Source organism: Miscanthus floridulus, chromosome 5 (assembly GCF_019320115.1).
Source record: "Miscanthus floridulus cultivar M001 chromosome 5, ASM1932011v1, whole genome shotgun sequence".
Taxonomy (NCBI): domain Eukaryota; kingdom Viridiplantae; phylum Streptophyta; class Magnoliopsida; order Poales; family Poaceae; genus Miscanthus; species Miscanthus floridulus.
In genome coordinates this window covers 147,112,788-147,124,072 of record NC_089584.1, presented here as the reverse complement: position 1 = coordinate 147,124,072, position 11,285 = coordinate 147,112,788, and the positions used below count along the sequence as shown (strand labels likewise).

Genomic DNA, 11,285 nt, shown 5'->3' with positions numbered 1-11,285 from the left:
ACATTTTTCCTAGCATCATTCTAGCATAAGAATAGCACTCACCAAATTTTACCTTTACTGGATCTATAGAAAAATTATGAAAATTCCCACAAGATCCATCCATGCAAACAAGAGAATTTCCTAACTCCTACATACAGTGTCCAAAATATATGAAAATTTAACTACATGCTATTCATGTTATGAGCAGTGCACCATAAAAATTTCATGCTATTTGGAGCTACATAGAAAAAGATATAATTACCCCTATTTCCTTCATGATTAAAAGAGATAATTAGCAACTCCATTTTTCATAACAGAACAAGGCATAAATTATATTTTTAATATAAACTAGACATTATCATGAACTCAACAAAATTGGAACCACATCATTTGGATCTATCAATTAAGAGATACACATTTTTGAATATGTACTCAAATCTATGAAAAAGAATAAAACAAAACAAATTTGAAACCCTAACCCTACTGCTGGGCCGGCTCGAAAGAACACGGCGGCCCACAACGCATGTGCCCGCAAACGCTAGCGTAGCCTAGAAGCGGCGCGGCCCACGCCGGTTCCCGCCTGAGCTCAGCGACTGACGCGCGGGTCCCGCATGACAGAGAGACAGACAGGGGAGGGAGAAGGGACGATGGCGTAACACGTCGCCGGTGGCAGCTCCGGTGAGGCCATCGGTGCTAATGTGTTCGCCTCACCCATGCGCACCTAGTTGTACCCTCAATTGAAGCTATTTCCGTGGCTAAAGGAAGTGGCGACGGCCATGGCGGTGCACGGCCACGGGTTGGCCGGCTCTGGCGAGGCGACGGCGTTACGGCCCTAGTGGCCTACTCTTCGAGCATCTATAGCACTCATAGGACCTAGCGCAAGGGAGAGAGGGGATGGTAAGAGGCTCAAGCTTGGCCAGCGGCGATCATGGCGACCCGATGGAGCCGTCTTCACGGTGAGCTCTACCTGAGGCGAAAATGGGATGACGGTGGGGTCAAGGACGTGGAGGAGCTCACGGTGGTGCTGTGGCTCAGAGGAATCGGTCAATGGTGCTCGGTTGAGGGGGATTTTGGCTCGGCGGCTACCACGGCATCTCGATCACCGCGCTCGCGGAGGAAGGAGATGGCAGAGAGTGAACTAGCGAGATGAAGAGCGAGTGGCAAGGCGCTGGCTTTCATCAGGAGCACGGACACGCGACGTGGAGACGCTGGCAGAGCATGCGCACCACGCGGTGATCAGCTCCTGAGCCGGTCGGCCACGGCGTGCTCTATCGGTTTTCTGAAACGGCCTGAATCGACGCCCGATGACATGACTGACAGCATGATTTCGACAATCCATAACTCCTAAACGGTGGTGATCTGGTTCATGGTATAGTTAACAAAATTGAAGATCTAAGTGAGTACAACAACTTTGTCAATTGGAGCTCGAGTTGGTTCGGCCTAGTTAGGGAGATACAAGGCTCCAAACAATGACACACGAAATTGAAAATCGTCTCAAGGACTTAGAAAAATTCTAAGTGTAGAATTCAACCCCAAATTTGACTTGTGGGCCATGTTTGAGACTGTTCCACACATTTTCATGAGTTGGTCATAAAACCACTTTTGTTCCTTGATAAATTGGCTACAACTTTGGTAAAGGGTGCACAGCCATGCAAGGTCTCTAGGTTGGTCTTTTGAATCAGTCAAATAGTGGCACTCTATAGATCATTCTAAGTCAAACCTCCACTAGAGGGCATTTTTGTCATTTTGATCCACATGAACAATGTCCCATCAATTACCCTAAGCGTAGTTAAGGTGTATTAGACCCTAATTAACCACTCTACACAAGTGCTACACCAACTTCTAATGATCACATGTGATGAAGCAACAAAACAATCAATTTTACTCTAATGTTGCAATTCCATGTTTCACATGTTTCATGACTTTTGTTGAAATTTTAAACTTGTCATATCACTACCTTGTTGCCATGTTTCAAGGTATGAGCAACTCATGTTTCAATCACATGTTTCATTACTACCATTCACAAGCAATCAAGTATGAAACAAACATAATTGCGAATGTTGCATATGCATGTTTCAGTGACAATGGCATGATGATATAGATGATGCACATGTTTATGAAATGAAATGCACATTTTGTGGAAGCCAAACACCTAGGGTGTTACATTTATGGGATCGTATATAATTTTAAATTGAAAAGTCATTAAAAAGAAAGTTGTAGAACTAATCGAGATCTACAACTTTTGTTTTGCTCATTCTATCCAAGTTTGTTTGAATAATTCAAATTTGAATTTCAAAATATAAGAACTTCAAATACAATCTTGGGACAGTAAATGATTTCAAATAAAAAAGTCATCAGCTATAAAGTTGTATAAATCATCTATATATACAACTTTTATTTTGGTCATTTCTTCATCCAAATTTGTTTAGAAAATTCAAATTTCAAAATTCAAAATTTGAGAACTCTGAACAGAATTTTAGGAGAGTAAGTGATTTCAAATGAAAAGTCATCAACAACAAAGTTATAGAACTAATCGAGATCTAAAACTTTTCTTTTGGTCATTTCTCCATCTGACTTTGTTTGAACAATCTGAAATTTAAATTTCAAAATATGAGAACTTCGAACTAAATTTTGGAATAGTAAATGATTTCAAATGGAAAAGTCGTCAACTAGAAATTTATAGACCTCATCAAAATTGACAACTTTGATTTTGGTCATTTCTTCGTCCAAGTTCAATTGAAGAATTCAAAATTTTGAATTTCAAATTATGAGAACTACAAACACAATCTTGGGATAGTAATTGATTTTAAATGAAAAGAGTCGTCAACTACAAATTTTTAGACCTCATCGAGATCTATAACTTTTGTTTTATTCGTTTATTCATTCGTGTCTAATGGAAAAGTCATCAACTAAAAATTATATGGACACGCTGGCCACATGGCGCCAACGTAGCAAACATATTTAAAAAAATGCAACAAAAGTTTTTGTGACATACATTTTTTATCACAGGCTCAGCTAACGTGGCAAGGAAATTTTAAATAATAAAATAAAATGTTTTGTGACATATAATGGGTGTCGTAGGTTTATGACATTGCAAATTAACCGCTATGGCATAGCAAGTATTGTCATAAGAGCCTGGCGACATGCATCATGACATTTTTTGTGTCAATAATTTTTTCTACATCATTAAGTAGAAAGGCCAGAAGGTTAATGTCATAAACTAGATGATTTAATGTTGTTCTCACTCTTTGTCATGGTGAAAATGTCAAAATGATCGGTTTGTTGTAGTGTAGTTACACATGGACACGCATCTATCATGGGTTGGCAGATGACCATTCAGCTGTGCCATGTCTCGGTAAGAGCAACTCTAAGAGCATAGGTAAATTTGGATAGGTAAACTGGCTCTCCAAAACAACTTAGCTTGTCGAAGTATGAAAGTTCTGCAGCAGCTTTTCTAAAACCAGCTCGTTATTTGTTTTCTAACCTATCGCTAGTCATCAGGCCTACATTGAAGTGCAACGGCATCACTTTGGAGCACACCGTCGAACACCTTCATGGCATGCCTTGCTTCTCGTCGAAGCGTCATGCCTCACTACGAGAATAGGCCGCCGCCGCAGTGTGCTTGTGCGGGTCGAGCGTGAGCAGATCGATGACGTTTGTGTTCGCGACGGCGATAGATCCATGTTTGCGACGCCATCTGCCTCCAGCTTCTCTACGCCACTACGGACGAGATGGCCAGCCATCGAGCACCTCGTCACAGACCATCTTCCAAAGCCTGAGGCCTGAGCTAAAACGTTGTGGAAGCACCAGAGCTCCACTCGAACATGTGCACTTCCTTGGGACCGTGTTGCTTGGCGGCAGCTGATGTAGTACGCACTGCTTGCTCGTCGAAGCTCGATGTGGCCACAGAGTCGATTGTGGGGTGCAAAGAAAAGAGATCCGCCGCCCTGACATGCACACGGGCGCGCTATGCAGTAGCGCGGCGCCGGCGGCATAGAGATGAAGTCGGCATGTGCGAAGCTGGATGCATTGGCGGATCCGCGGGGGGGGGGGGGGGGGGGGGGGGACGGGGCTAGGGGGGCTGCAGCCCCGTGAGAGTGATTTTGCTTTATATTTACGGTAGAAAAAAACGTGATTTCACCATTAATCTTTGACATTTATTCTAAATCTCTATTGATCAGCCCCCCGAGGTGCTCGTCTTGGCTCCGCCCCTGGCTGGATGCCTGGATCCCTAGGGGTGGCATTATGTGATGATGACGAGGTGCATCCTGTCCTACCCATCTGCCCATAGGCCCTGTTCGGTTTACCCTATATTCGGTTTGTTCGGCTTCTTTTTTCAGCTGGAACAGTGTTTTTCTCTCACAACAATTCAGCCGGAACAGTGTTTTCTAGCTAGTTTCAGCCAAGTTGCAGACCAGCGAACGGGGCCTATGACGAGCGAGACTCAAGGAATAGCTCGTGGCTATTTTTACAAAGCGAGATAGATAATCTGTTGGAGGCTTGTTTTACACCAAATTATCTAAATGGGACTATACATGACCGGATGACAAATCTCTTGGAGTTGCTCTAACTACTTGAGAGCGATTGTTGTGCCAAATTTAAGACTTGCATAAGGTCAAGTTGTAATACTAGGCCAAATTTACCTAGACAAGCCCGCATTGACTCCAAGAAGGAGACACCGTCCACGTCGCTCCAATTGATTTCGGCCGTTCGATCTATCATCGTGTGCCTGTGATCGTTCGGAGCGGATTCGGCCGGAAGCGGCTTCTTCTTCTCCTCCGTCGCTTCCGTCCGCTTTCCCTCTGCTTCTCTCGGTGTCGTGCAGCTTATGCTCCGGAGCTAGGCCACACAATATATACAGGGCTTCCGATTCTGATCCTTCCGGCAAAAAAAAGGCCTCTTCCTTATCTCTTCCCCGTCCTCCTCCGCTCCTCCCGCAGGTCGCCACGACGCCGCCGCGGGTGCCGCCTCCGCATGCGCCTCCCTTCCTCTTCCTCTACTCTCTCCTTCCTCTCTCCATCCCCGCGCTCTCTCTTCCTCTCGACGAGCGCAGGGCGACGGCGCCCGCTGCGCCGCACCGGCTAGGGTGGGTCCCGCCGCTGCCCGCCAGTGTGCAGCCCGCCGGCGCAGGCAAGTCTACACACGGAGGCTGCCGGCGCCCCGCCGCGAGCAAGCCCCACGCGTTGCCGCAGGTACGGGCGCCCGGCGACGAATCTGGCGCCACTAGCCCCAGGTGAACGTGGCCTGTCTTCCTTGCTCCTCCTCTCTTTCACCTGTGCAGCCTTACCCGCTGATTTCATGTGCCACAGGTTTCTGTTAGTTAGGTTTAGGAAAAACTAATTCTTAAATATCTTTATAATGCAACAGTCATGTTCTTAATAGCATATTTCTTCAAATGAGTCCCTGCTCAAGTGCTCAATGACCAGACGGACCATCCAGTGTTGTGGATTAGAGTGGTGTACTTAACTGAGCCATACAAATTTGCATTAAATAAGTTTACATGAAGTTGGGTTCTATGATATGATTTTTCATTATAAATTTGTTTCAATATTATATACACTATTATTGTCCAAAAGCAGCAGATGGAGCGATGATCCTCGAGATTGTATGGTCAAATTGAGTCGTGCTTCAACTAATCCTTTTTTTTATCTCGTGCTTCAACTAATCCTGATATCAGACAAATGGTATGCCTTGATCTATGCCACATTGGTTGTATAGCATTACTGGATTTTCCATATTTGTGATGTGTGGCTTTTTTCTATTTCTTGCAGTTTGATTATTGGTATGTATATGCAATGAGTGGGTTTGGAGTGGTTTCTTATAAGAGTTGCAGTAATAGTTGTGGTCATGACTCCAATTTGGGTATGCATGTTTGAGGTTATATATCTACGGATGTTGGCTTACCAGTTTCTTTCTGAAGGTTTTGGTTCAGCAATCGTTATTTTTTGGTCCAAGGAGCTGTTGCATGTTGGCCTTGCTTTCAGCAATCGTTATTTTTTTACTGTGGATTTGCATCTGATTGCCCTGCATATTTGCATGAGTAGGCTACAGAAAGTGCAAGGATTGCTGGAGCGTCCAGGATAATTGGTGTTGATCTGAACCCAAAAAGACTGAGTATGTTCAGGTACGCCGTCTTTGTCATTATAGTCTGACACTGCCTGCAATTCTGAAATTATTTTTCCCGGGTTCAATCTGCTATAGTACAGGAATTTGTAAACCTCATTTGCCTTCCTGATTATTTAGTGGATGTTTTTTTTCCCAGTATAATATGGAAATCACTATGCTAATACACTTGGTAAACTGCGCTGTTATGATCTATCCTTTTCCTTCAGCTCAGTCTAGGGACATATTTGGTTTCCCTTCTGTTTTTTTTTGTTCTCATTGCCATTGTGATTCGCCCGTTTATACATGGAATTATTCAGTTCAAGGGACATGGTTGCTTCAATCCTCGCCTCATTCCGGTTTACATAAAGCCTTAACTATACCTATAGTAATATATGTAATTTTGTCTTCTCATATTATGTGCGCTTCCTGATTCATTAGACCTCCACCTGGTTACTTATGCATGGTTGTCTCAGTGACCATAGAAATTTATACATTATTTTGCCTTATGCAGGTGGCAGGTGTTTCATTGCAGCGAGTAGGGGCAAGGCAGCCGGGCCAATGGCGCGAGCGGCGCTAAACTTTCAAAGGTAAATAAGAAAAAAAAAACTTGGTCCTAGCATTAAATTTCCAGTGTGTACCTTCATGACGACTCAGCAACAGGCTTACCATGACAATTGTGTTGCCTTTGGATCGATGCAAGTGCCAACTGTCTGATTGCAGCAAGTAGGGACAAAGCAGGCAGGGCAATGGACCAAGCGGTACTGCCTGCAGTGATCTGCAGAGTAGTAAAGCCAGTTGGGCTTCCTAGCAAGGTAATTTATTACTTGGTACCACTGCAAAATGAGAGTATTTCTATTTTTTTTTCTTTAGATTTCTGAACTGAAGCTATGCATCCTTCTATGATTCGTACTCTATACCTACTACACTGAGTATAGCTTTGCTATCTGAAATGTGACTTTCCTTTTACCTAATATGAACTTTGCCGTGCAATCTGGAGTATAGCTTTGCAACCTGTAAGATAACTTTGCAATATGGATATTTATATTCTGTTTCCCCTTGCGATAAACTGAACTCATATTTCTTCTGCGGTAAAATGAAATTCATTGTACCTCGTCAGTGCTAAATGGTACCATGTACACTCTCTAGAAGTTGTAGTTAGGTAAATAGTTTGAAAACTACAGTTACAGTTCAGTAATCCAATTGCTGGTGATCATAGTTTAAGGCACATACATTTTTCATGGTTAAATCAAATTTGCCTAAACATTTGATCTCATTGTATTTTTTTAACCGTGCAATAGTTTCAGTTTGGAATGCAGGTACGCTCTAAACTCCATAAGATAAACTGGGAGTTAGCGGAGTCACGAGAAATCAACGTTCATCTGCTAGGTTGGCTTAAACTTCACTGAAAAGGTTGGCTTTCTGCTCCTAGGGCACTGATATGTTTACTGTTATTTTTGCTACTTTTCCATTTGTGCATTTGGGCTGCACAGAGAGATCTACTTTTGCTACCACCAGCTTCTGTTGTTCGGCAGAGATTAATAGTCTGGGTGGCTCCAATGGCCGCCTATGTTTGAGCTTCCTATGGATCCAACTTCTATCTTTGTTTTCTCCTTAGGTATGCGTTTTGGTTCCGTCCTCCTGGTCCATCTGCTTCGGTGGGTGATTTTCTTTGCCAACGATAAGAAGAAAAAGCATTGCCTCAAAATTTACATGCCATATGAATTTTGATGTAATGCAACCCGCATATTTCCTAATTGACTACTTCAAATAGGTGACGAAAAATCAAACATTCTCTAAATGATCTTCTGTTAGGATTGTCTTCTCATCTCTGCCGACAAACATAACAAGAAAAATCATTGCTTCAGGATTTACATGTCATATATTTCCTGATTAACAATTTCAAATATTGCCATACGGATCTAAAATCACATATATGTTTGATTCTAGCGAATCTGAAACTGAAATTGACATTGCTGTATTTCCCTCAAACTACCCCATTATTGCCTATAAAAAATCAAACCAACAATTATGCAATTATAGGGCCGATGATATAATCCCACATTCTCTTGATTATTTATTTGATTGGACAGTTTCTAATTTCTCTAATTGAAGATGCTAAGAAGTTTTGCCAGTTCAAACTATGCCTATTTAGCTATTGTGCAGTACATACCCCTTCCTGCTGCCCCACCACTATGGTCAATGAAGCAGCTGTGTTGTTTCGCATCATTTCTGCGAAATGGAAAGGGTTACATTTGCACGTCAGAGACCTTGATCATCGCCTTACAATCTCAAGCCTGTGCATATAACGACTCATCAGAAAAAACGGCGCCCTTTGTGAAATTTTCCAAAAAAAAAACAATTCAGTGTCTGTAGATTATGTCATGACTGACCAGTTCTATGCCAAATGATTCTACGCATATGTTGACACATTGTCTCTTATATACTATACTGAATCTTTATCTATGTATTTGGATACCACTTTTATCTGATCTTCAGACCATGAACCAAACATATATTTTTCCCCTATATAACAGCCATACTTTGTTCACCCACGCGCGCGATGGCGCGTGCTTTGTACTATGCATATATGTGTTCTGTTACCATCTTTTTATTCTATATAGATGTTCTGGGTACCATTGCTTCGATTGACAACCCCAAGACTGTGCCTCTCAAGGACAAAGAGTGGCTACAATTAGAGAGGAGATGATAAAAAATCTAAGGTACGCTGTCCTAAACATACTCTGTGCCTGTTACTGGATTTACATGTGCTGTACATTCTCGTCTGAATTCACCGGCTTCGTTAGACTAACAACATTGCGTTGCTGATGTCTGATGCCTCTTCATCATCTAGAAGTTGCTGGTCTGGCCAGTGTCACGAAGCATCTAAAAATTCCAGGCAAATTGTGAATGTGAAGGTACATTTTTGCTGCAGGTCATCTCTTGGTTCTCCGACAAAAGTGTAAATCATAATTGTAAATGTTCAAAATTGTCAAAACAAAAGCTTTAGGTCTGCCTGGTGTAGCACTAACCCATTTAATAATGTCCGTTCCTGTTGCTGAAATCCATGGCCATCTACAGCTTTGTTAGCCTATATTTAGATGTCTTGCGGGCTAGAATAAGGTAGCTCATTGCTAAATTCTAGAGCTAAATATTAATTGTTAAATCCTAAAGTTAAATAATTGTATATCGTGTGCATGGCCATGTAGCCCAGTGCCTCGTAGATACTTTCCATGGACATATGGTATTTCATTAGAAATAGGTTAACAAGATGCTACCTGTAGCATTCAAAGCCTCAAGCCTTACGTTTGAGCCAGCTATGTTGGAGTCCGAAAAAAAATATGTTTTTGTGTTTGAGCAGTTTTCCACGTTCCAGGACTCCATGATTTGCAAAGTTAAGAGTTTGCTTCTTTAGTTCACAAAATTAATTTCTTCATACAAACATGTCGTTCTAATATGCTCCAAATGGAACCACTCCTGTCATACATGCTTGTGGTTACATCTACAGAAATATAAGTACAACAAACATTCTAGCTCGTGTATGAGTACTTATCTATTATTCAATTTACCAAATGCACTATGAATCCAACTTTCTCTGTCATTATACGTCTATTCTGATGCCTTCATACTCCAGCATCTTCATCAAATCATGATTTATATCTTTCTAAGGCCTCTAAAATTTTAAAAGGTTTCCTTTTCTACTCTTCTTTTCCTATGATCTGGTTCCTTCTAATCAAGTTGGCGCTGCCTAAATCTGTGTTGGGTTTAGCTGTTTTATACTATTTGTTTTCCTCACTTCACCTTTGAATCAGTTTGGCCTCGCCTACATCTGTATTGGGTTCTTTCTCCAGGGAATATTGAGCCTCCAGTTTTTATTATGAATTTTTGTCATCTAATTTTGCAGACATATGCTTGCGTCCTTATACTATGATTTTATACAGGTATGGATTCACAGAACCAAACAACTGAGTCCACCTCCACATGTCAAACCTATGCATCTATAATTCTATATATAACGCCGCCTCGAGGACAGAAAATGACAACATGTTTATGGACTTTTACAACTTCTTAGTACTATGTATACTACATGCTTATCTGCACGCTTCCAAATACTGCTCAAATCCTGCCTATTTTCTCTTTTTATCAGAAAATTAAGTACAGATCTTTCCACTCAAATATTGCTTCAATCCGTTGTGCTCTGTGTTACTATTTATCGTGTAATGGCGATGATAACCATGAACTCAAAACATATAGGACCACCTTACTTCGCCTTGTTTACATTCGGTCGCAATTCCAAATACAAATCCAGTAGTACCTTCTTTCTGTGTGGTTATTACACGCTGTGATTCTGAATGGAAATTAGACCATGCTACTTATGAAAACCTACAGCTGTTTATTACAGTCTATATACTCCATATTCTAGATCTTCTCTACACCTGCCTACGCGCGCAATGGCGCGCGCCTTCCACTAGTGCATGAACAAAGCCCAAAAGGGCCGGCCAAATTTGTTTGCTCCGTTAGACCACACGCCAACGCCCTCATGATCTATGTCTAGAATTAGTATTTTTATTTATTTATATATTTTGCTAATTCATGCTCAAATAAAATCTAAGGTTTGTTTTTTTAACATGGAAGTAATCTCCATTAGGCAATAATTGATGCCCAATCTTTGGCCACCAGATCCTGAATACAAGCTAGAATATTATCTCGGTCTGAGGCAGTATCCGGACTCAGACTTGCCCCTAGGGCTGCTAGACTATGAACAACCAGATTACATGAGCGAGGATTATAAGCCACTGCTCTCGAAACATTATTACACAAAAGTAGGTCTTTTAGTTCCTAGATTAGACCACTTGCCAAGCAACAATCGTAGTCTCATGATGTTGTTGCCTCAACCACCAGCATGACATCTATCTCTAGCATGACCTTTTGAATCCCAAGCTCAGCAGCTCTCTGCAAGCCTACAGACAGGCAATAATCTCTGCGTGAAATGACTCCAAGGCTTTCCCAGCCTATGATCGCCTGAGCTAATGACAACTCCACCACCACGCAGCACAAAGCCTCACCCCCTAGAACGATCACAATGTTTAAAGGCTCCATCGCAATTGAGCTTCACAAAGCCTTCAGGTGGCCTACACCATACTACTACTTTGGTCAGGGTGGTGCAGGCTCCATACCATTCTGTTTCAGAGATGACCATTCCT

At 42.0% G+C, this 11,285-nt stretch overlaps 1 long non-coding RNA gene across 10 annotated transcripts; it reads left to right on the top strand.

The window, feature by feature from the left end:
• The first annotated feature begins 4,800 nt into the window (after positions 1–4,800).
• Positions 4,801–10,084, top strand: LOC136454040 (uncharacterized). 10 transcript variants are annotated; one of them, XR_010759105.1, is made up of 10 exons: positions 4,805–5,212; positions 5,559–5,663; positions 5,751–5,841; positions 6,024–6,103; positions 6,596–6,671; positions 6,745–6,896; positions 7,383–7,494; positions 8,706–8,804; positions 8,936–8,999; positions 10,023–10,084. It is a non-coding gene; the product is annotated as an uncharacterized lncRNA (long non-coding RNA). The 10 variants fall into 10 exon arrangements; XR_010759106.1 differs by having other exon boundaries at positions 5,126–5,171; XR_010759110.1 differs by having other exon boundaries at positions 4,801–5,663; positions 5,751–5,856.
• The last annotated feature ends 1,201 nt before the right edge of the window (positions 10,085–11,285 follow it).